The following is a 25,643-nucleotide window of genomic DNA, read 5'->3' as shown; positions in this document are numbered from 1 at the left end:
TCAGTTGTTGTATTCTTCAGCTCTGTTTCTTTCTTTATGTTTTCTTGTTAAAATTCTTACTGTGTCCATCTATTTTTTCTCTCAGTTCAGTTAACATTATTATTATTGCTTTGAACTCTTTATCAGGTAAATTATTTATCTCTGTTTCATTAGGGTTTTCTTCCCAGGGTTTTTTCTTGTTCTTTCATTTGAAACATTTATCTTTCTTCTCATTTTATTTAACTTTCTCTTTTTCTATGAAATTAGGTGAAACAGTTGCCTGTCACAGTCTTGAAGGCATGTACTTGTGTGGGAGCATCCCTCTTCAGTCCATGTGTGGTGGAAGAGCTGGATCTAAAGTGAGCGAGGGCCATATCTTTCACTGGGGGGAATGCTGGCAACCATGGCCTTGGTATAAGAGGCTAGACCAGAGCCAGGTGCAAACCAGGGCTTCTATGCTCAAGGCCATCACAACCCTATTGGAGGTGGGGCAGGACCCCAGGAGCTGGAACCGGAGTCCTGAGGGAGATGGGTTTCTCCTGGGTGTGATGGCAGTCTCCACCTTGGTTTGGGGCACAGCCGGGACCTGAGAGCTTGGGGCTCAGTGCTGGTTTCATTTCTTTCCATGTGTGTGTGCCTTGGTTAGAGGCTGGGTTGGTGCCAGAGGGGTTGGTGCCACATTATTGAGCTAGTTTCACTCCCTCCTGAACGTGTGCAGTGATGCACGCACTGGCAATGGCTGCCTCTGCTCTGGTCAGAGGCAGGTCCAGAGCCCAAGTCAGCTCTGTTCCCTCCAAGTATGTGCACTCTCATTGGCAATGGCAGCCTCCACCTTAGTGGGGACCATCGCTGGAGAAAGAGGGGCTAGAGCAGGAGGGCCACAGGGTGCGCTGGGGTGGTCCTGGCATCTGGTCAGAGCCCCAGGCAGTTTTCAATGTGCTGCCTCCACGCTGTGACTTGAAGCAAGCAAGTCTATGCACACGTTCTTCAAGAGCAGGATCTCAGGTTCTAACAGCCCTCTGGTTACCCCCACTGGTTTTCAAACCAACTAAGGGGGGCTCATCTTCCTGGTGTTGGACCCTAGAGCTGGTGTGCCTAATATATGGATCAAACCCCATCCTCCCCAGGGAGGATCCCTGAGCCTGGGATATGCCCATCCTCTTCTGTGTCCCCCACTAGGAGTACGTGTCCTGACCAGATCTCTTTTCCCTTCTACCAGATTCCGCATAAATCTTTTTTACAGCTGTCCTGCTAGTCCCCAGGTCAGTTTCAGTGAGAGCTGCTGTAGTTGCGATTTTGATGTGTTTGTGAGGGGAGGGGAGCCCAGTATCCTCCTACTCTGCCATCTTGATCTCTTTCCTCATCAGCTACCTTTTGATTCTTGCAATTCTTCAGAAAAAGAAGATTGTAATGGTGAGTCATGAGGACATCCTAAGACTGCACCCTCCTGCAATACCTTAACTTTTTTTTTTTTTTTTTTGCCAGTGTGGCTTGTGGGATCTTAGCTCCCCAGCCAGGGATCAAACCCAGTGAAAGCGCTGAGTCCTAACCACTAGACCGCCAGGGAATTCCCAATACCTTAACATTTTTATTCTTATTTTGGGTTGTTAAGCTTTATATATTAGTGACAAAATGACAAAGGTGTGTGTGTGTGTGTGTGTGTGTGTGTGTGTGTGTGTGTGTAGGCTCCAGAATGGCATCTGACTTTTTATTTGGGGACAGTAAGTCAAGTTTCTTGGGAAATGATTTCAGTTTTAGGGTGGATGCTTCCATATACAGTATTCCATATACATTGGCTGTGGAAGTGAAAGGGTCTCTTGAGTTGACCACCTTGCATAGTTAGCAAGGTGAGGAAGAAGCACTGTGCTTCTAGAGATGCTAGATGCTAGATGCAGAACCTATATCGTCACTCAGTGTTTCTAACTTTTGAGGTTTAGTTACTCGTCCCTGTGTCGCTTTGACAACCTCCAGTGACAAATAGTTTATGTATCCCAACTCATTCAGGTGGCTATTGTAAAAATACTCCAGATACACATAAATTTCCCCCGTGTGCAATGAAAGTTTCCTTGTTCCTTTAAGTCCCTTATTCATTGATTCAAAATTTTGCTGTCAGAATAGATTTAATACCCACTTAAAGCCAATATTTCACATTCTGATTTCCAGAACAGCAAAAAATGAAGCTTTTATAATATCTCAAAGAACTTAAAATTTGGTATGATTTTGGATTTTAATTCTTTCAACCATGGCTTGCTTTTCCAACTTTCTCCATCTTGGTTTTCTTCCCCTGGATTAAGTGTCCCTCTTAAAATATGTCACCCAGAACTGAACAGTATAGTCTGGATGTGGTTTGAGCTACAGAGAGTAGGAAAACTATTACTGGCCATAATTTAGAAAAAGAGCTTGTACAATATTAATGCAACCTATGAATGTGAATTTTTAAAGGCATCTGCCACATACTGATGGGTCTTATTAAAGTTGTGGTCAGCTCAATCCTCCAGATCTTTTTCACATGAATTTCTGCCAAGCCAAGTTTCTCCATCCTGTACTTATACAGTTAATATTTGAACTTTTATGCAGAACATTGTATTTATCGCTACTAAATTTCATCTTATTGGAATTTACTCAGAATTCCAGCCTGTCAGAACAAGTTTGAATGTTGATTGTTATACTTAGTATCCTTTCCAGCTTTGTGCCATTCAGATTTCATAAGCTTCCTTTCTGTGTTGTCATCAAAATCATTGGTAAACAGGCTTAACAAGGCTGGGCCAAACAGGGCACAAGTGGTCATCCACGAGCTGAGGGAGGCTAAGATAAATTATTCGGGTCTGATTGTTAAATTCAGTTAATCCACTTTCACCCAGCTTGCATTTCATCATGTACATTACTTGTAGAGGAAATATTGTTGAATATTTTATTTAAACAAGCTGTTTCTGCAGATTTACCTTGATTGGCCAACTTTATATTACTCCGAGAAAAAAGAAGTTTATTTGTTCATTATTGCCTACTCTGTGCCAGGCATTATTGTATGTTAGAGAAGTACTGTAGACCGTTGTAAGGAATTGGACTTTAGTTGCAATGAGAAACCATTAAAGAGTTTGCTAGGCATAATAACGTGATCTGAGCTTCAGGTTTAAAGCATCACTTTGACACTATGTATAGAATAGATTATAGAAGAGCAAGAACGCACATAGGGAGACCAGTTGTGGGGCTATAGAGATTAATCGAAGGAACACTTACCTCTGGACCAGAAGATACGTTCTCCTGGTTCTGCCACTGATGGTATGAGTTTGGCAGAGACGTTCCAGCCAAATGGTCTGAGTTCCATTATCTATGAAATGAAGGATTAAAGGAGCTTTGTGAAATAAACTTGACAAAATTTGCCAGCTCTAACATTCCATACATATGCAATTTAATCATCACTCTATGATTTATTTACTGTTAAACCCAGAATGTTTCTTGACTCCATGACAGTGTGATCTTTCTTCAGTTTCTGAGGTATACACTGCTCCCTTATTTCAAAATTGAGACTCCCTCTGTTTTATGTGACGCTTCAAAAGTTGTGAGGACTGGATATTTGCAACAACATCTGCTAATTCTACGCTTGGGCCATGAGAGTGGAACTCACTTCAAGTAGCTATGTTCTTCCTTACTAATCCCTCACTTGGATGACACCCTCCACTTGACATCATTTAATTGTTTTCTCTCTGAAGACGTTATTCCTTGTTTAGAAGGCCATAGAAGATTAAGAGTTGAATAGTTGTGCTTTCTTGTTATTGACTGTATAGTTGGATTTATTATATGTTTATATCATTATGGATGCATTTGCTGCTGCTACAGCTATCATTGGGGTTAGACAGGGCACAAACCAAATGGACAGATTTCAGCAAGAAGTGCTGAAAGTAAACTTCTTGCTGCACAGGTCTACCCGTGGACCAGGAACAGCCTCTCCATCTTCGGGAAGAAGGTCATCTTCTCCTGGGATGTATCATCATCACCTGCATCAGCAGCAGCATATTGTCCCTGAAATCCACTAAATGTGTAGTACATCTCTGTCACTGAGCTAAAAGATTTATGTGCATTATCTCATTTTATAGGGCAGTTTATTCAGACATCCACTCATTCATTTGGTTACTATTTATGGTGCACCTCTGATGTACCAGATATCCAGTAAGCATTAGGATGTAGGGGTAAACCAAGCAATCGTATTTCCTGCTTCAAGTTACGTGCAGCCTAGAGAGAAAAATAAGCACTAAACAGGTGATCACGATGAAGTGGGTATGTTTTGAAAAATGCAAGGTCTTTCAGTGCTCACAGGAGGTGGACCTACTAAATGACTCCAAATTTTGCTGTTTTCTGAATATACCAGGCACTCTTCTGCTTGAGGGTTATTGATTTCCTGCTCGCATTACCTGAGGCTTTCTTCTAAATATCCAAGGGGCTCACTCCTACATTTTATTCACTCGAATAATACCTTAATAAGTAGGAACCTTTTCCCGCCATTCTACTTAATGACGCAACATTGCTCCCCATTGCTTTGTCTAGTTAGCCACCTGATTTTTCTTCACAGAATTCATCAACCCCTGAAAGAATATGTAGGTCTCCCCTCAACCTACGTCTCTAATAAATAAGTTGAAGGAGAACAGGGACTTTGTTTTATTCACTGTCATTTCTGGAGTACTGAGAACAATGCTTGGCACATATACGTTCTTGATCAATAAATGTCAGTTCAATGATTAATTGCTTGAATGAATAAATGAATGGATGAATTGTTATATGATAGTCTAGGCGAAAACCTCAAATTTGTCACGCAGTGCCCTAGATCAGACAGGGCCTAAGTAATTAAAAGAGAGAGAAGTGTCTCTGGCTCAGAATATGGTCATTTCATATCTGTGTTGGAAGATGGTTGTATAAGTCTAGGATTCCTGCACAAAGAAAAGAAATAATCTTGAGCAATCTTATCAAACAGACAACTGAGAGGTAGAATATTTGTTACAGACAAGTGTTGAGTTGATGAATGAATGTTTGCATTTATGAGTGAATGAGTACAATTCTGGTGTGTTTCCTTATGTAAGATTATGTGCAATATTCCCATTTCCCTATGTCCTGTGAACTTGCACCCCTTCTTGGCCCAGTCAATTCCTCTTATCTTTTTCCTAGCCCTCTTTCTACATATATCTGGCCCAGATTCTGTCCTCCAGAGTTAACAGTGTAGGAGACATAAAAAGAAAGATCCAAAGCCACAGAGCAGCAAGGGTCACAGAGAGAGAATTACGGATTAAAGGGTGGAAACACAAAGAGAATCAGCTGAATGAGAATCAGTATGTGGCCTTAAGAAAGCAGCATTAGGGAAGGGGTGGGAGGCGCGAGCAGTCTCTCTTCCTAGGCACAAGCTGGCTAGAAAGCAATCCAACTTGTTGGAGAGATACTATGTCTTGAGGGCAGAAGCAGAAGTGATGCAATCAGTGTGTGAGGAAAAACCGGGTTGTCAAACAGGAAGGAACATCTGGCTTTAGAAAAACACAGAAATCAACAGGTTCATCACAAAGGCTGCAGGGACACCGGCAGACCACCAAGGGTGTCCCAGCAGTCAGGAGGAGGAGAAGATAAAGGGCTAACGTTGGGGGAGAAGGTAGTTTGGGGAGTTGAGAGTATCCCCAAAAGAACAACAGAGACTGTGTGAGGTCATAGTCACCCCTCGACCCTAACAGGCCCTGTTTTTCCCCTTCCTATTTCAAGGACCTCTGTCTATCATCATGCTTTCTGCAGGAGGTGATGTGAACTGCCCTAGAAGCTGTGTTGTTCTCAGGTACCACATAGCAACTGACTGAAAAATACTCAGACTCATTCATGGGTCCCATGAAATATAAAACAAATTCTTTTGACAAAATGATCCTCGAATTTCAGCTATTCTAGTATTTATATGTGGACAGGGCCCCAACTTGCAGCTTCATTGACCTGAGACAGCTAGAAGCAAAGGGAAATTGTACCAAAAGAGGATTTTTCTACGTAGATTTACAAATGGGTCTGGAGAGGCAGCAGAGTAAGAAGTCTTGGCAGGTAAACATCAACATGAGGCCTTCTAAGTCCATCCCTTGTTTCTTCCTTTAAGAAATATGAGATAATGTTCAGTGAATCACCAGATGGAGAATTTGTTCAGGCAAAATGGCTTTGCAAGTTCCCTTGTAAATCGCCTCTGGCTTCTAAAAAACAGTAGCAAATGTGCCGAAGACTGAATTAGCTAGAACAGAAGTTTCACTTTTTCACTAAAGAATTATCTGGGCCTGAGCTAAAATCTGGACTCCTAGAGCTGGAAGGGATGTGAAAAGAGTCTGTCAACCAGGCCTCTGGTTTTAGTCGGAAAGTCTTAAAACGCTTATGAAACTTGGAGCAGTGGAAGGCCCCCTCCAGACCTGAGAGAAATCCATTCCCTTGACAACCTTGAATCTGTAGGAATTTAGGACCCATGGGATGTGGCTGCTGAGGAAGCCACATTGACCTCCTCCACATCCATACACATTGTGAAGCCCTTGTCGTGGTTCCCAAATGGCCTGGGGATGTTGGAAGAGGATGGCCATTTAAAAATAGACAGCAAGATGTGAGACTCTTCCAGAAAGCCAGAGTTTGGAATTTTGTCTTGCCTTCCACACCTTTCAAACCTTCTAGAAAGTAAGATTCAAAGAGCCGTCAGCTGAATGGACCAAAGGACACTGTCCAGACGGAGAGATTTATTGTGCCTCCAAGTGACCCTTCACTGTCAGACCACCATGTAGCTATGAGGCCTGCATCTTGCGCAAATTAAGGATTCTGAAGAGTGTTCCGGAAAGGAATGCCTTTCTAGAGTACTGTCTTGGAGGTACACCCTGACAGGGTACTCCACAGGACTCCACGAGTCGGGGTTCTGCTGAGCTGAGACCCTGCTGAGGAAAAGGCTTTACTCCTCCTGAAGCAGAGGGATAGATGAAGGCATGGGACAGGGTGGGAAACATCTCAGCTGGCTAGTTTTAAGCCTTATCTTTCAACGGCTTGGATTAGAATCAGGGCATTGAGTCAAAATCATAGAGCAATCCTCCCCGAATCTACTGAACTTTACAGCGTTCCTTTTCTTGAAACTCACGCTTGCACTTAAGGGGGAAAAAAAAGCCTGGGGGGGGGGATCACGGAGTGAGTGCAATTTAAATTCTTTTGCATTTATTGACTTTTTCTGGCTAGGGTGGGATTCAGGTATTTGGATAATTTCATAAACCATTGACTTTTTAAAAAGGAATATGAAGAAACATATGCCAATTGCGTTAGAAGCTGGGCATAGCTGTGAGATAGATATTAGTCCCTTTTACCAAAATGTGGTTTATGAGACTTTTAATAGAGATTAGATTGGTGGAAACCAGGTTTTACCTTATTACAGATTTGATCGTTTCTTCATTTATCTCCCTAGTGTAATGCTGAACTGTTGGGCACAACGCAGAGCCTTTAAATCTGCAGAGATCACCAAGTTCCATTTTAGAAACCAGCAAGGACATATTTCTATATAAAAATCAAAATAATCAGTGATGAGTTATTTTCCTCTATACAGACCCCTCCCGCTGTCTGTTTCTACTAATGGCCCTAAGGACCCCGGTGCCTAGCTTGAGATCTCTTTGATCTTTATACCCAGTTCCCAAGCTGGATGTTCTTCACGTGCCAAAATTCTCCCCATTCAATGAATATTACTGAGTTACTATCACTGCTGAAAACTCTTTCTGGGTGGTGATACATACTATGGGGAAAAACAAACCAGATCAAGGGGAAGGAGAACACCAGCATTAGAGGGAGGTGAAGTATAGAAGAGTGGTCAGAAGGCCTCTCTGAGGAGGTGAGAAGAGAATTAAATGAAAGCAAAACAGAAAGAAAAGTGGGCAGAAATCAGTGCATTCGTGAATAGCGAGGGGCCTGGTGGCTGGAGGGAAAGGAGGGAAAGAATGGTGGGGGACAAGGTCAGAGAGGCAGGCAGGGCCGGACATGCAGGGTTGGATTTTCGTTTAAGTGAAGTCAGTGGAGAGTTGTGAAAGTGGGAGTGATGAGCATGACAGAGTGTCCATCCTCATGGCGCTTATGCTCTAGCAGGAGAAGAGACATGAGTAATGAGTAAACCAGATGTGAGCCGGTTCCTGCTTGAAAAGATCACATCCAGTTGATATTTAACAAAATCGTGATTTTATGGAGCCACAAACTGCTGCGTTTTACCCCAGTCTGTAGAGGGACATTATCCACCGTGAACTTTCATCTACATGAGGGTGATACATCAGCCTTTCATCACTTTGCAGCCTGGATTCAATGCTCAGGATGGTACACATATTTTCTAACCTACCTTTGGAAAGAAAACAAGATTTGGTGTCTTAAGGAACCTCATTAAATCATTATATAGAACTAATTCTAAGAGGACTAACTCTTCCCAAAGAAATGCTTTATGTAGGTATGCTTCTTGCCAACATTGGGTCTTAAGACTGACGAAGTTATGACTTAGGTTATCCGATGAGAGATACTGATGATATTCTGTCTAAAAGATGAGGGGGGTGTGTGTGTGTGCGCACGCACAGGCATGTTTGCATTCATTTACAGACATGCCATCATGTTTGTAAATGAATTAATGAAGGAGGACAAAGGAAGAAATGATCTTATGCTGCTGTTTCTGAATTTCCGTTTTTTTGTTTCCTCTTTCTGTTGGTTCACTTAATATAATTAACGTAAAGGTCTGGAGGAGGTTGTCCCTCCTTTGTCTGCCTCATGTGTCATGAACTACCCAGTGGTGATCAAGGAAGGTGAAGGCCCCCGTCTTCCCACTCTGGACCCCTCAGACCTCTTACAGAAGAGAGGATGGCACTAGCCTGCTGGCTAATTTCTAATATCAGTCTGGAACCTTCCACATTCTTTGACCCTATTTCCTAATATCTAGAAAATGAGGTGAAAATCAGCCCTGGATAAAACAAAAGCAGATTTCAATTCCCATTACTCTCCAAACCACAGAGGAGGAGCTGGGTCAGACCACTTGGCCTGTGACTGCTGCTTCTGGATAAAAGCTTCAAAGGGCTACCCTGTGTGCCCATGGTTCCCCAGAGGCCTTGCTGCCCTTATGACGTTTACACACAAGCAATGGCAGGACCCTGAGACAGGGTTTGTGGGATGGAGCTGAACAGGGAGGGGCAGCAAAGGGTAGAGACAATTTCTGCAAAGGAACCAGCCCCTTTACCTATGACTTTTTTCAGCTTCATACTTTCCTTCCGTTCATTTAAACCACTGTTCAGCTGAGAAGAATCAAAAGGACCAAAAGATTCCTTTAAACAAAGGAAACCAAAGGGGTGGAGCTTGGAGGTGCTGTGATAAAGGCCATCATTCAAAGGAGAAGTGATGGGAGTAATTGGAATTCCAGTACCTTGCTTTGGTTTGAAAATACTTATGTGGCTTTTAAAAAATTTTTTGTGAGTGGTGGAAGTGGAGGATGAATGAGGAAGAAGAAGGCAAGTACCCACTTTGTCCGAAGCCCAGGGATTTAAAGGTCCTGAGCGATGCCAATCCTGTTCGGTTCACCTGAATGAAAGCTAAACAAAATCACATTATACAAGGCAGAAGTCAACCTACAGCAATGAATACAGAACAAAGGTACTTTGGAATATGCCATCCTAATGTTCCTGTCTACACACTTTAGTGTTCTTAAATGTGTTTTATGTTTAATGAAAGAAACAGTGACTTTCAGTGGAGGGGGAAAAACCAGATCTTTAAAGATAATCAAGGCCTTAACTACCTACCTTAGGTAGCTGAGAAAAAGCTACTGTACTCTTTATTTTTAACACTCCAGATATGTAATTTAATGCAGGTCTAATGACAGTCTCAAACATGGGGCTTTAATCAAAATTGTTCAAGCTCAGTACTGTGACAGGAACTTACAAGCCCCCAACAGTGCTGTCCATTTTCTCAGGTTCTGTAAGAAAAAAGGAAAGAAGAAAAAAACCTCTTGAACTTATGTTGCTATTGATGTGTAATATACAATAAAAAAACAGTTAAATTTCAATTACCCACAGGTAATTATAATTTTATTGTTTGTACTACAGGGATTTCTGTAATTCCCAAGACTAATAATTTTCTGTAATTTTACAGGTTGTCAAATAAACTATTAAAGATTATCTTTGAAAAGGCGTCTGCAATTGTAAGGACATATCATACTGTTCATGTACTGTATTAGTAATTAGAGATCCCTGGATAGTGAAATATCTGTGCTGGGAGCTCACCACCGGGTAGCACATTTCCTCACAGCCGCCTCTAATCTCCCACGAAAGCTTTCAGACTTCTCAGGTATTCTCTTCACTGCTGTAGAACGCACGTTCAAATTTTATTAATATTCCCCCAGCAATTCCAAATGGTTTGTCAAGATAAATCTCTACCTCCTGGTGGGAAGAAGTTAAAATCAGAAAGATGGGCCCCACCTATCATTAAAGGAAAAATCTCAGGACAAAATGCACAATGAGAGGAGGTGGTTTGGAGAGTGGAGAGTGGAGAGTGATTGTGTGTGTGTGTGTGTGTGTGTGTGTGTGTGTGCGCGCGCGCGTGCGCGTGCCGGGTAGAATGAAATATTTTGGGGGCCAAGATATAGTTATTTCTACCAATAACTCGTAGAGTCAGTAATATGAAGTTAGCGTAACAGCAAGGTTTTTTTCTGAAATTTTCTCTCCCAAGGCCGTTTCTGTCATAACCATATATAAATTGTGCAGTGTGGACCCTGTTGCCTAAAGAGATAAACCCTGTCCTTTTTTTTTTCTTTTTAACATCTTTATTGGAGTATAATTGCTTTACATTGCTGTGTTAGTTTCTGCTGTATAAGAAAGTCAATCAGCTATATGTATACATATATCCCCATATCCCCTCCCTCTTGCATCTCCCTCCCTCCCACCCTCCCTATCCCACCCCTCTAGGTGGTCAAAAAGCACCGAGCTGATCTCCCCATGCGATGCAGCTTCTTCCACTAGCTATCTATTTTACATTTGGTAGTGTATATATGTCAATACTACTCTCTCACTTTGTCCCAGTTAACCCTTCCCCCTCCCCATGTCCTCAAGTACATTCTCTACATCTGCATCTTTATTCCTGTCCTGCCCTTAAGTTCATCAGAACCATTTTTTTTTTTAGATTCCATATATATGTGTTAGCATATGGTATTTGTTTTTCTCTTTCTGACTTACTTTACTGTGTATGACAGACTCTAGGTCCATCCACCTCACTACAAATAACTCAATTTTGTCTTTTTTTATGGCTGAGTAATATTCCATTGTATATATGTGCCACATCTTCTTTATCCATTCATCTGTCGATGGACACTTAGGTTGCTTCCATGTCCTGGCTATTGTAAATAGTGCTGCAATGAACATTGTGGTACATGACTCTTTTTGAATTACGGTTTTCTCAGGGTATATGTCCAGTAGTGGGATTGCTGGGTCATATGGTAATTCCATTCTTAGTTTTTTAAGGAACCTCCATACTGTTCTCCATAGTGGCTGTATCAGTTTACATTCCCACCAACAGTGCAGGAGGGTTCCCTTTTCTCCACAACCTCTCCAGCATTTATTGTTTGTAGATTTTTTAGTGATGGCCAATCTGACTGGTGTGAGGTGATACCTCACTGTAGTTTTGATTTGCATTTCTCTAATGATTAGTGAAGTTGAGCATCCTTTCATGTGTTTGTTGGCAATCTGTATATCTTCTTTGGAGAAATGCCTGTTTAGGTCTTCTGGCCATTTTTGGACTGTTTGTTTTTTTGATATTGAGCTGCATGAGCTGCTTGTATATTTTGCAGATTAATCCTTTGTCAGTTGCTTCGTTTGCAAATATTTTCTCCCATTCTGAGGGTTGTCTTTTTGTCTTGTTTATGGTTTCCTTTGCTGTGCAAAAGCTTTTAAGTTTCATTAGGTCCCATTTGTTTATTTTTGTTTTTATTTCCATTTCTGTAGGAGGTGGGTCAAAAAGGATCTTGCTGTCATTTATGTCAAAGGGTGTTCTGCCTATGTTTTCCTCTAAGAGTTTTGTAGTGTCTGGCCTTACATTTAGGTCTTTAATACAGTTTTTTTTTTTTTTTTTTTTTTGCAGTACGCGGGCCTCTCACTGTTGTGGCCTCTCCCGTTGCGGAGCACAGGCTCCGGACGCGCAGGCTCAGTGGCCATGGCTCACGGGCCTAGCCACTCCGCGGCATGTGGGATCTTCCCGGACCGGGGCACGAACCCGTGTCCCCTGCATCAGCAGGTGGACTCTCAACCACTGCGCCACCAGGGAAGCTCTTTAATCCATTTTGAGTTTATTTTTGTGTATGGTGTTAGGAAGTGTTCTAATTTCATTCTTTTACATGTAGCTGTCCAGTTTTCCCAGCACCACTTATTGAAGAAGCTGTCTTTTCTCCATTGTATATTCTTGCCTCCTTTATCAAAGATAAGGTGACTGTACGTGCGTGGGTTTATCTCTGGGCTTTCTATCCAGTTCCATTGATCTATATTTCTGTTTTTGTGCCAGTACCATACTGTCTTGATTACTGTAGCTTTGCAGTATAGTCTGAAGTCCAAGAGCCTGATTCCTCCAGCTCTGTTTTTGTTTCTCAAGATTGCTTTGGCTATTCCAGGTCTTTTGTGTTTCCATACAAATTGTGAAATTTTTTGTTCTAGTTGTGTGAAAAATGCCATTGGTAGTTTGATAGGGATTGCATTGAATCTGTAGATTGCTTCGTATAGTATAGTCATTTTCACAATGTTGATTCTTCCAATCCAGAAACATGGTATATCTCTCCAACTCTGTCCTTTTTGATTGTGTATCAGTGCTCCTCTCTTAGGAAACAGACATTTATGACAGGTCAGGGAGGTACAGATATGACTTCCTCATGGAGCCTCTCACTCTCCAAACACACCAATCTTGTCATGACTCCCTGCTTTTATGTGCACTGAACCCTCAGTCTAAATGGCTTCCTCTCCCTCTCCTGTCAAATTCCAGCTTACGCTTCTAGACCAGAGGAAGTGTGCCTTCTTGATGAGCATGTTACTCACTCTTCTATTTCTATTAAATATTCTCTCTTCTGGGTTCTCAGAGGATTTTTTTTTTTATCTTTGTAACTGAGGCAAGAGGCACCATGTCAGGTGAACCAAAATGAAACCTAGGACTAAAAAGCAACTGGAGAGGGCTTCCCTGGTGGTGCAGTGGTTGAGAGTCTGCCTGCCGATGCAGGGGACACGGGTTTGTGACCCGGTCCAGGAAGATCCCACATGCCGTGGAGCGGCTGGGCCCGTGAGCCATGGCCGCTGAGCCTGCGCGTCCGGAGCCTGTGCTCCGCAATGGGAGAGGCCACAACAGTGAGAGGCCCGTGTACCACAAAATAAATAAATAAATAAATAAAGCAACTGGAGAATGACTTTAGCTGTCTTAGGAATACAGGGAAGAGCCAGGAATGACTTTCAGGTCCAAAGCAGAAAGAAGGAGTGTGGTAAATGTGTTGGGGGAGGTAGGATACCAGAACAATAGCAGTGACTTGACAGCAAGGACAAGAAATTGAGAGATGGAGGGGATAGATGATTTATTAAGGGACAATGATAAAGGAAACAGATGCTGCACGGTCTGATTGGATTATTGTGGACAGATACTATCTTAAAAAGGGTCGAAAAGCATGATGGGGTCTGTTGGCCTGTGCCAAAGCCCATCTTACCAGGCCCTACCTGGGCCTAAGAGTGCAAACATTGTGTTGTTCTGTAGATCTGTGCTTCTATCCATCTCCTCTGCTAGCCTGTGAATTCCTGAAGGGCAAACACTGTCACATTCAGCTCTATGACCTCGGCACCATGCCTAGTAGATAGTCACCTAATAAACGTTCAGTGTCCGTAGTTAGAAGACCTGAGCTCTTCTCCTTTCCCTGCCATAGTCTGTCTCTATAACCCGTAAAATTGAAGCCTCAGGTTTCCATACTGTGTATACATCCATTTTCCCTTTAAAAGTCTAGAGGGAGAGTAGAAAGCATTCTTTACTGGCACCCTGAATCCTCTCCCATTTGGATACTTATTTCTTGAATTCCTATTATAGGAAAGTAAAATCTTAACTCTGTAACGAGAAATAAGTGCAAATGCAAGAAAGGACAACAACTGGTTGGCTCTTTCTCACTATGGGGTAAATGGTTGACTGGAGATCTTGGGTGAGGACCCAGGTTGGTGAGAGACTAAGAGTTTACTAGTGGTAACAAAGTATCTTGTGGGTGTGAGCAAAGGGACCTAAAGGGAGGAAGTAGGTCATAGAAGAAGAAAGAGTACCAGAAAGAAAGTCTTGGGAACTACAAAGACATGTTTTGTCATCTTTACATTTTGCCAAGTTTTCCTTGGTGAGAAGAATTGATCATAGTTTTATTTTTAGGTTTTTACCAAAATAGGACAAAGAAAGGTCAAATTAAGAAGTTAGACAATAATTATATTAACTGTATGAGATAATAAAGCTTTAAGGATTGTAAAGATGGTCATATAAAAAATTCTCCAAGGCTACACTGGATAACGACAGAGTGAGGACCAAGAATGAAATCTCTTGCCTTTTATTTAGTCCAGTGCTTTTTCTACACTTGTTTGTTTCCAATCTCTGTGCCAATGCTTAAAAGGATACCCGCCATGCAACACACAAGACTTTTCACAATCAAATAATTATGTTAAAATGCAAATGAAGTAGGTAAAAAATATCAACAATACCAGTGTTTAAATGAAGACTGTATTTTTTACCAATGCATAATCTCAACAGAAATTTCATTCCAATACAGCAGTTCTTACTGGCCACTCCAAAGCTAGTATTTGTCCTTGTGGTATAAGTATTCTGGGAACTTAAAACTCTAGAATTATTAAATAAATAGTCTTTACTACAGCATGTCTTACTTCTCAATAAGTCATTTTGTTAACAGCTTTGTGCCCTGAGCTTAAGGCAGTGTCAAGGTCAATTATTTCATCCAAGGCTCCTAATTAAGACTACTTTTTTGAGGTCAGGATAATGCATTACTTTATTTTAATGGAGAGGAGATCAAAGCTCTACCTTAAATGTTCCTGAAGCAAGGCAAGGCTGCTTTAACCTGGGTTATATTAACAACGGCGAAAAACTGGTTACTCATTTTAGAGCCCCACCCCCAACTCCAACCAAAAGACAGGGTTCAGCTCAATAGAAAATAAGCTTGCATTAGCAAAACCAGTTTGCCCAGAAATGCAAGAATGGGCCACTTCGGATCATCTGAGATCCTGAGTTTCCATAGCTCCTGTGCAGTGGCTGCTGTTGCTGGTGGAGCAGAGACTGTAAATGGGAGGTGGACACCCCCAGATGTGCTTCATGGGACCCAAACACATTAAGTTTCTGCAATGTTTAAAAATCAAGATATTTCCCATAAAATCTGGATTTTTGGATACTCACGGAAGGAATCAAAAGATCTAACAATGTTCAGCCCATATTCTATTATTTTTTAACTTATTTTTCTGTCTGTTGGTTTGGTTTGTTGTTTATTTTGTTTTGTTTTTAATTTCATTGAAGTATAGTTGATTTTCAATTTTTTGTTAATTTCTGCTGTCAGCAAAGTGACTCAGTTATACATATATGTATTCTTCATATTCTTTTCCATTATGGTTTATCACAGGATATTGAATATAGTTCCCTGTGCTATACAGTAGGACCTTGTTGTTTATCCATCCTATGTATAATAGTTTTCATCTGCTAATCCCAAACTCCCAATAGTTCCCTCCCCCACTTCCTCTCCCCCTTGGTAACCAAAAGTCTGTTCTCTATGTCTGTGAGTCTGTTTCTCTTTTTCAGATATGTTCATTTGTATCATATTTTAGATTCCACATATAAGTGATATATGGTATTTGTCTTTCCCTTTCTGCTTGCTTAGTATGATAATCTCTAGGTCCATCCATGTTGCTGCAAATGGCATTATTCATTCTTTTTGATGGCTGAGTAATATTCCATTGAATATATGTACCACATTTTCTTTATCCGTTCATCTGTCGATGGACATTTAGGTTGCTTCCATATCTTGGCTATTGTAAATAGTGCTGCTATGAACATAGGGGAGCCCATATTCTTGAATGGCAATAATTGGCTAGAGCTGAAGAATGGCAGCCCCCTTCAGACAGGATGTGCATTTGAATTTGTCACCATCCCAACTGCTCATTGCTGCAAAGATTACAAACAAGCTGAAATATTTGGTTTGGCCTGTGTAGCATCTACATTATTACTAATATGTTTTTTTAATTGTAATGTTTTGGGGCGGGATTTAAACTCTGCACTTCCACAGGCTCAACATTCCCGTTGAATGTTGAGAATTCCCATTCTGTACCTGGCCAGATTCACATATTTATATCGCCAGCCTGGCATTGGTAGCAGCCCTTCCGATGTCCTGCCCCATTTTCCTGCAGCCCACAGGAATTCCCCTGATGCTGAGGTAGACAGTTTCCAGCAGACTCACAGCTGAGATCACCTCTCAAATCAACTATGAGCACTAAGCCTTGGGCTCAGGGTGCTTTCAGGGGAAACTAACCTAAGACAATGTTTAAATGTGTTCTATTGTGAGGGCATCCTGATAGCTACACACTCTGAGAACGGTTGATCAGGACTGGGGGGACTCTGGAAGCCATGCCACAGAGGGAAAAAGTGTAGTAATTGTGCAGGGAAGACTTAAAAATAAGTCTGATACCTGTAGTCAAATTTGGGGCAAGTGTCTTATGAAAAGAGAGAAAACTAACAAGTTAAGCAGCAGAGGGCAAGATTAAGACTGGGAAATTTGACGCAGCCAGATGCAGGTTCAGTATAAGGACACACTTTTAATCTTTAGAGCACACTAGAACAGAAGGGTCTGCTTGGTGCAGACGTTCACACTTCCTTTCAGAGATTTAAAGTAACTAAGTTCCCGTACTCTACACCCTTTAGACCCTTGTAATCCATGTTGTCCACACACTTTTATTTAATATCACAAACATGGGGTTATATATAGGGGAATCTTGCTGTTCATCAGGTCGTGTGGCTGTTCAGATGTTTCTCTGGAGGTTGGCGAAGGGGAAAAGAAAGAGGTAAAGCTGGCGTCTGGTGAAGAGAGGAGTCGTTCCCCCACTATTATAGGGATATAATTTAGCACCCCTATAAAACCTAGGAATGCCTCAAATCAAAATGCATTTTTCTCTTCACACTGAGAATCTCTTAAGTGCACAGGAACGCATAAGATCAGGTGAATTATCTATTATCTGAAAGATATTTATGATGCCTAGGGTGAGAGAGCATGATTCATATCTTCTCCTCACAGGAACTCAAACATGATAGTAAGCCAGCAGGGAGGAAATAGCTGAAATATTTGGAAGGACAGACCCTCCCTGCCAGAGGTTACTGTGAATTCAAGTGTTTTCCACTTCTGCCCTTCTTCAAAGCTACAAAGCAACTAGGTAGTCAAATTAATGAAGTATTGTAATAGGAATGGAAAGATTAGAGTGTGCCGAAGAGTGGAATACCGTTTTGTTCTTAAGAGGCACGATAGGAAAGAAGCACTTTGATGTAAGAGGCTGGCTGGAGGGGCTATTCAACTTCAGTGTCACCAAAAAAAAAGAAAAGAAAAAAGTCAGAATGGATTAGCATGATTTTGTTATCATTACAGATATGATAACACATGAGAAAATAGACATTACTGGGTTATAATTCAATAGAGAGTTTCAGGTAAACCGTAAGCTGTAAGAGTAGGGCTCTATCCAGTGTACATTTTTATCAGAGCCTGCCGTGTGGATTGAATTACAGCTCCGTAATGGCCAGCAGCCCTCCCATTTATATTTATGGATTCCAGTCCAACCAACAAAAGTAAAAATTAAACAGAAATTCATTACCAGAGAACAGAGAAGTCCTGATGGAACTCCAAAGTGATGGTGGTCAACTTTCAGGGAGGTATCAAGTCCAGTAGCTCTTAAGCCAGTGTTACACAATGGAACTTTCGCACTTCCACAAGAAATTTACTCCAAATGTCAAGATCTTTAAACTAGAGAATGAAAGTGGTAGTTCTTTGAGCGTAGATACAATAAAGTATAAAGAACCACTCACATTATTCCCCCAGCCTCTAGGTTCTTACAATAATACAACCACTGCAACAGTTAGGAGACCTGATATCATCTTATTCTACCTCCCCAGCCTGCTCTGGTGATGTGTCTAGTAGAGGATACTGGCTTCAATCCCTGTGCTCCTGTGGGTGGGCCATAGCAACAGATGACTTTTTAAATGACATGCTGTTTTCTGTTCTCCTTCTTGTGTAAGTTGATTTCGCAGGGATTTTCTTTTGATGATACTAATTCCGCCAAAGATAATTAGGGAACAAGGAAGTCTGCTTTTGTATTCGTGCCTTTGGGATGTACAGATTTAGCATCTGACGGAAAATGAACTTCACTGAATGAGAGAAGAAACTTTATTTTTGAAAGAGCAACGAATGCCACCTAGGATTTTGAATCACCTGCTGAAGCAAATGTTTTTATTATGACCCTTCTGGTGAAATGAACACGCCATTATCTCTTCAGTGTTTCCTGCTCAGACACAGCCAGCCAATGAAATGGGTTGATATTTGTAAAAAGAAACTTATTTTTCAATCATCAAACTCTCCAAGCTGGCGGTGGTGGTGTTGATGGGTGTCACCCTGAATTATTAACACTGAAAGGTTTCACATTTAACATATTTCCTGAAGAAAGATTAGAAAATAATAATAATTCAACAGCCCACCCTGCTTTTTTAGATGATGTCTTGTGTGAAACTTCCTGATTAGAACCAAATGTGTCTCTGGTTGTCATAAGACATTCCATGTGGTAAGACTGACAGTTTGTTTTGAAGATTTTAGGATAGGACAAGTGGCAATAAAGTATCACAAAAATGCAGTGTTTTAGTGAGGGAAGTTATCACAACCCATCCCAGCAACATCCCCACCTCTTATCTATATATGTTAGATGGAAAATTCCTTAAAAATAATTACTTTGCTACTCTGGACGTGTGCTGTGTTCCCATAGCTGCATGAGGAATAGAGTGGGCTATTATTACATGTTTTTAGAATTTACATTATTTTTTTAGATTACCCATTAGAGATTGGAAAATATGCTCCCTTAGCTGCTAGAGATTTTTGCTATAAGTATTTTAATGTAGCTAAAATTTTACAGCAACACTTAACCTTCGATAGTGAGTGCGACCTGTAAAATAGGAAAGAATCCATAATGTATTGGAAGGCAGTTGTTCAACACTGTACGGTTAGAATTGGGATAACATCAACAGATTCTGCCCCACAGACCAGATATGATGATGTCTGACAAACTTGTGGATATTGCAACTCCTCTAAGTTCACATGGATAATACCAAAGCGTTCCAGTGAGGATGTGGGTCTGAGAAAGAAGTTGAAATTAATATGTAGATCGAGAGACTTCAGAGCAAAGTCAATTATCTTTGTGGTGACTAGGGTACTTCACATACGGCAAATTAAATATTATTAAGTAGCTGAGAATTAATTTTATACTGGAATCAATTCTGAATACTGTACTCTCACATATCTGTTATAGTGGTGGGGTATTTTTCATTACAAAGAATTAATAAAATTGGCCATTTTCTTGATTTTAAAGCTTATAGAGAATCCAGTTATATGGAAAAAGGCAAAGAATGTGAAGGAAAGAGAGGAAAATAATTGCAATTTTTAAAAACTGTTGAAGGCTATATCCTTGCATATGACAGAAAGGCACATTTTCCAAAAAAGAAAACAGTTATTGTTCCCTTTTACGTAATATTTGATACTTAAAAACAATCTCATATTGTCTATAAACAAGTTTAAAACATAATAATAAAAGAAGTATTTGTAAACTCATTACCTGACTTAAAAACTAAACTATTAACAATTTCATTGTTTTTATGTATGAAATGGTAAGACAATTTCATTGTCTTCATCTCATTCCCTAGTCTTCCCACTATCCTGCATTTTGTGTTGATTATTACCTTGCTTAAAAAATAGTCTTTATAATCCATATGCATAAAATGCTACATTATTAACTATTTCTTGTTTTCAAGCTTTATAAAAATAGTAGTGTTGAATATGGTCTTTTATGACTTGATTTCATTAGTAAATATATTTTGAAGATTCATCCCCTTGTAGAGTGTAGCTGTTTATTAATTTTTATTGCTCTATAATGTTCCATTGTATGCATATATCACAAGTGGTTTATTTATTATATTGATCTGCTAGGCTGCCATTACAAAATACCACAGACTGATTGGTTTAAACAACAGAAATTTTTTTCTCACAGTGCGGAAGGCTGGAAATCCAAAGGAAGGGTGCTGGCAGAGCTGGTCTCTAGTGAGACCTCTCTTCCTAGCTTGCAGGCTCCCGCCTTCTCTCTTTGTCGTCATGTGGCCTTTCTTCTGTGGATGTGCATTCCCGTTATCTCTTCCTCTTCTTTTAAGGACACCAGTCCTGTTGGATTAGGGCCTCACCTGTATGACTTAAGTTAACCTTAATAACTTCCTTAAAGGCTCTATCTCCAAGCACAGTCATATTGAGTTTAGGGCTTCAACATAGGGATTTTGTCGGGGGGTGAGGGAGACACAACTTCGTCTATAATATATACTAGCCTAGGATGGGTCCCCGGGTTTTGCTCTTATAATCAGTGCTTCTGTGAACATTCTTGTATACATCTCCTGAGGCTCATAAGCAGGAGTTTCTTTAAATCACATAAATAGAAGTGGAATTGCTGGCTCATAAGGCTTGCCAATGTTCAGTCTCAAGCTGGCACCAAGTCACTTCCCGACACGGTTGCATCAAGTTCTGCTCCCACCAGAAGTGTCTATGTATTCCCAAGGGCCCACATCCTTACAACCAGTAGTTATTAACAATTAATTTTTACCAATGTAGTGAGGATTAATGTTATGTTATTAAGGTCTTTAATATTATTTTTTAATTACAAAGGATTTTGATCGTTTTTTCATTTGTTTACTCACAATTCATGTTCTACTTTTTGTTAAATTTCTACTTTATCCTATTCTCCATTTCTCTGTAGGCTTGTATCTTTTTAAAATCTATTAGTAGACATTTTATGTGCATTTTGGATACAAAATCTTTGCTGATTATATGTTGCAAATATCTCCTTGTACTTTGCATTTTGTCATACCACTCACTTTTGATGAGCCTGAGTTTTAAATTTTAATGTGGTTTAATTCACCAATTTTCCTCTAAGTTTAGTACTCTTTGTGTCTTGTTCAAGATCCTCCCCTGGTCGCAAGATCATAAAGATATTCTCCATGTGTTGCTTTATTTCCTAAGCCCTTTATCTCAACCTCATTGTAAAAAAAAAAAAAAAAAGTACTTGGTTTTAGACTTTACAAAATCCTTCACTAATGTGTGTACTAAATGTTTTAGATGAAACACATAAATTGGTGATTTGGATTATAAATTCCTTTAACCCATTTTATTAACACCTACTCCATGCAAAGGCACTGAAAGAAACATTACATAAGTTGGATATGGTCCTTGCTCTCAAGATGCTTAAAATCTAGCCCAGAAAAACAATTGCATAGGAGCATAACACTAGCACATGGTATTAGGGTTATAAGAGAAGGGCCCTGGTATCCCAGAGCTCCTTTAAAATAATTTAAAGCTAAAAGTTATTGGATTCTTACTATATGCAAGGATAATATCACTTATTCCTTTGAAAAGCTTATGAAATTGTTCCTCTACTGCTGTATTTTTAAAATGTCAAAACCAAATTGAGGCTTTGAAAGGTTTTCTCAGTTGCCCTGAAGGACCCTGGCCAACCAGGTGTTCAGGGGACTTAACCTCAAGTAGCCTGACCCTGGAGGTCTTCCACAGTTGCCCCCCTCCCTGTCCTCATTGAGTGGGCAGCTAAAGCAAGATCAGACAGAAGAGAAGAATTAACTTAGGCTGTAGCACTGGAGATTGACCTTAAAGGCTGGAGATTTCAAGACAGAGAAGCGGGACTCTATTATGGATAAAATCAGAGCGGTGGTAAGGTGCGTGCTCTATTTTGAAGACAGCAAGGAGTGCATGGTGACAAGTTGCCCCCTTTTCAAAGAGGCTGGAAATACAGGTGCATGAGTGAAAGGAAAAGGAATATTATTCTAAAGAAACAACCATGGTCTACAGGGCCTCTGCCTCCCTTAAACCTCTCTTCTCTCAGCGCTCTATCCTGGCTCGTCACTCTGGCCTCCCCGCTGCTTGTGAACAGCCTCGGCATAGCCTTGCTTCAGGACTGTGCATTTGCTTTCCATTTTTCATGAATGCTCTCCCCCCTTGGCCTGGAATGCATCCTCCTTCCTATTATTTGAGTCGACACTTAAATGGTACTCATTGCAGAGGGCTTTCCTAACTCTCTTGTCTAAAACAACAAATCCTCTCCCTCCCTATTATTTTCTCTCCATATTCTTTCTTCATAGCACTTGCCACTACCCAAGCTTGTGTTGTAGCACTATTTCCTTACTTTCTCTCCACTGGGCAAGAACTTTGGACAATTTTTTATCCTTATAAAAGCCCCAATTCCTAGACTGTGCTTCGTACATAATGTGTAGTCCATAAATATTTGTAGTGTAGATGAAATTAAAGAATGAATGGTGCATGAACCATTGAGTGAATAAATGATGGGCATAGGGTACCATCAGAGGCTTGTAAGTTATCACATGAGCACTATATTTATAAATAGTCTATGGCAGAAATGTAAAAGGAATAGGAGAGACAAGATGAAGGAAGCAGGGAGAACAGTTATTGAGTTTTCATAACAGCAGGGAGTGGCCTAGTGGTTCAGAGCTTCATTTCTGGCATCAGAATATCAGGGTTTAAATCCCAGCTCTGAGACCTCCTGGCTGAGTAACCTTGGGAAAGTCACTGAGAGTTTCTGCCTTTCTCTTTGTCTATAAAATGGGGATGACTCTTGAACTGTTGGAAGGCTTAAATGAGATAATGCCTTGGTGATGACGATGATTCATAAAACATAGTGGCCTTTAGCAATAATAAGCACTTAAGCCAGGGCAGCATCAGTAGGAATTGAAGGAGGAAATAAGAAACATTGAATAGGTAGGACAAGCAGGCCTTGGGATAATATAAAAAGGAAATGCCTGAATAAGGCTCCTGTTTCTGTTCTGTCTGATTAGAGAATGGCGATAACTTTAAGTGAGATCCAGTATGCAGATTAGGGATGCAATTTTGAGTACTCAGAAGGTAGGGAATAGGAAGTAGCAGGAATCCTGAGTTTTGTTTTGCAGTCTTTTAGTCTGAGGTGTACCCAGGGATTTTCCATTGAGATGTTTAACAAAGATTTGAAATACCCATGAAGGAGGGATGACAAAATTTTAAACGTTATTTTTTTCTTCTTCAAGAGGATTTACAGGACATTTTCTTAAATAGTTCCTTTCCCTTTGTATTTAAAATATGGTTTGCTTAACCTGAATATTACTATCTCTAAGCCTTATTACTGTAACAAGTATTTCACAAATTCTACTGCATTTCTTGAGTAAGAGCAAAGCTTAATAGAGCAAAATAATGATCCAGGCCCCGTTCCTAATCCCACCTTCATGCCTGTCCCCAACCTTTAACTGTATTGAGGCACTGCGAAAGGATTCTCGAGCTCCATGTGTACCTGAAGACTTGATTCAAATGTATTATAGAGCTGAATAAAATAGATGTTAAGGAACCCCCCAAGGGGATATAACCCACCCTCCAATTTGCAAACCAGAAAGCTCTTGTTTACCATCCTCAATTTTAACCACACACATTCCTGCTCAGAGGAGACAGCATGCTCAAAGCCAGTCAAAGAGCAAAAAGGGGTAGTTAGAAATCTGTAATAAATGTACGTAAGTGAGACAGAAAATTAGAAAGTGGCCACCTGCCAGCAGCCACATAAATTTTGGAGGAAATGCATTTTCTACTGGGATGCTTTATCATAGGAATTGCAAATACTTATTAAAAGTATTAAAATAGTCAGAATGTGAAATGTTTCCTCCAGTGGTGAAATTTCACATGGCCACATTAGAAGATAGGATATTCTGATACAGCGTTTATTAAAATGACTTCATTTTATTAGTCTGTCATCCACAATAAATGGGCAGGTACCTTTAAAACAAGATCTCCTGAAGATAAAAGGGGTTTGGGGGAGGGGCAGTGTTTCATTGTGCGAATGTGGCTTTGACTACGCAAGTATATAAATCTTGCAACCTTTCCCAAATGACACCAACAAGATTTTATTGTTGTTGTTTTGATATCACATTTGTTGGATTTTGTCATTCCATGAAAACGAAGAGTAGTATTTGCCATTAACTTCCTTTTCTCTCTCATGAAAGATACACCTGATAACTATTTGAATGGTTTGTTCTTTATGGGTTCTTAGATGCAATTACAAACATATCCAAGTGAAGACGCAAAACTGGACTCCAAATGAGCTAAAGATGGAAGAAGGTGGCCACTGTATTGCACAAGGATAATAGAGATGACAGCTAGAGCGTATCATTACTGAGTGGCACTAAGTTGAAGAGTGACGGGATGAGCTGGACAGATTACCTCCCTAAGAGGCTTGCGGTTCACTGACCTAATAAAGATCTTATGCCATCACTTGGCAAAGACAGAAAGAGCCTTTCCCCATCTTAAGACACTCTTTCGTGTGAGTCAGAACAGCTTCCTGAATCCATCCCATGAAAATGCTGATGGTACTGAAGGGAATCTGGTCTAACGTAATTATGGGATGGGGTGAGGTAGAGAGAAGGAGAGGCAGGGCCTGTTGGGAAGCCAAGTACATCTTGGACAGAATAATGAAGAAGCTATTAGCCTTCAGTAGGTGGGTGGAGTGGCCGTATTTCTTATTGGAATGTAAGTATTCTGTTTAAAGTATTTGTTCCATATTAATTAATTTAGTCAATGGATATTTTGGGGGCATCACTGAAAAGATGGATTTCCACCTGGGTGCTGGAAATCAGAAGTGAACACAGCAATTCAGGTGCTACCTCAGAAATCTGACATTCTAGTGGGGAGGACACAGGTGCTTACAAATCAACATTATGCTATTCCACACAGTAATGAGGGCTTTGAAGGAAAAAATAAAACAGGGTCACAGGGTGAAAAGTGACTAAGGAGTCTTCTTTTAGGTCAGGGAAGGTTTGTTGAATGAGGTGACATTTGAGCAGGTGCCTAAATGCAGTGAGGGATCCATCCAGATCCTATGAGTAACTGAGGGAAGAGCATTCCTGGCAGAGGGAACAGCAAAGGCAAAGGCCCCCATGTGGGAGCTGAGTGTTGGGGTGTTGCTATTTTCTCCGTCCTCCAGCCAGGCTTCCAGAAGGGAACATTAAAGATCTGTGAGAAAGTCAAAGCTAATTTGGTCATTGCTAATTTAGGTATCACTTTTGGTTTCATGTCTGGCAGTTTCAGGTTCCCTGGATCTCCTCAGAAGAGAGAGAAAAATACGAGATGGCAAAAATGCCTCTCTATTTGCAACGGCTACTAGGTCTGATAACTCTTAAGGGATGTGTTAACATCTTATGGTTAAATGGACAGAAATTCCACTTCTGTTGAAATCTCAAGGTGACCAGGATAGATGATCTTAATGAGGTAATAAGCTGTGAGTGAGAACTTATACATTGGCCCTCTAGAAAGCTATTCATTCATC

General features: G+C 40.6%; 2 long non-coding RNA genes across 2 annotated transcripts in view; one reads left to right on the top strand and one right to left on the bottom strand.

Moving 5' to 3' along the window:
• LOC125960772 (uncharacterized) overlaps nucleotides 1-25,643 on the bottom strand; it is a 423,385-nt gene that overhangs the window by 216,196 nt on the left and 181,546 nt on the right. The gene's annotated exons all lie outside the window — the stretch shown is intronic.
• LOC117196937 (uncharacterized) overlaps nucleotides 24,262-25,643 on the top strand; it is a 61,540-nt gene continuing 60,158 nt past the window's right edge. The window contains exon 1 of the long non-coding RNA XR_004477375.2: nucleotides 24,262-24,847. This is a non-coding gene — a long non-coding RNA (uncharacterized LOC117196937). The remainder of the gene's footprint in view (nucleotides 24,848-25,643) is intronic.

This window comes from Orcinus orca, chromosome 13 (assembly GCF_937001465.1).
Source record: "Orcinus orca chromosome 13, mOrcOrc1.1, whole genome shotgun sequence".
NCBI classification, from domain to species: domain Eukaryota; kingdom Metazoa; phylum Chordata; class Mammalia; order Artiodactyla; family Delphinidae; genus Orcinus; species Orcinus orca.
The sequence above is the reverse complement of the archived record's forward strand: the minus strand, read 5'-3'. Positions and strand labels throughout refer to the sequence as shown.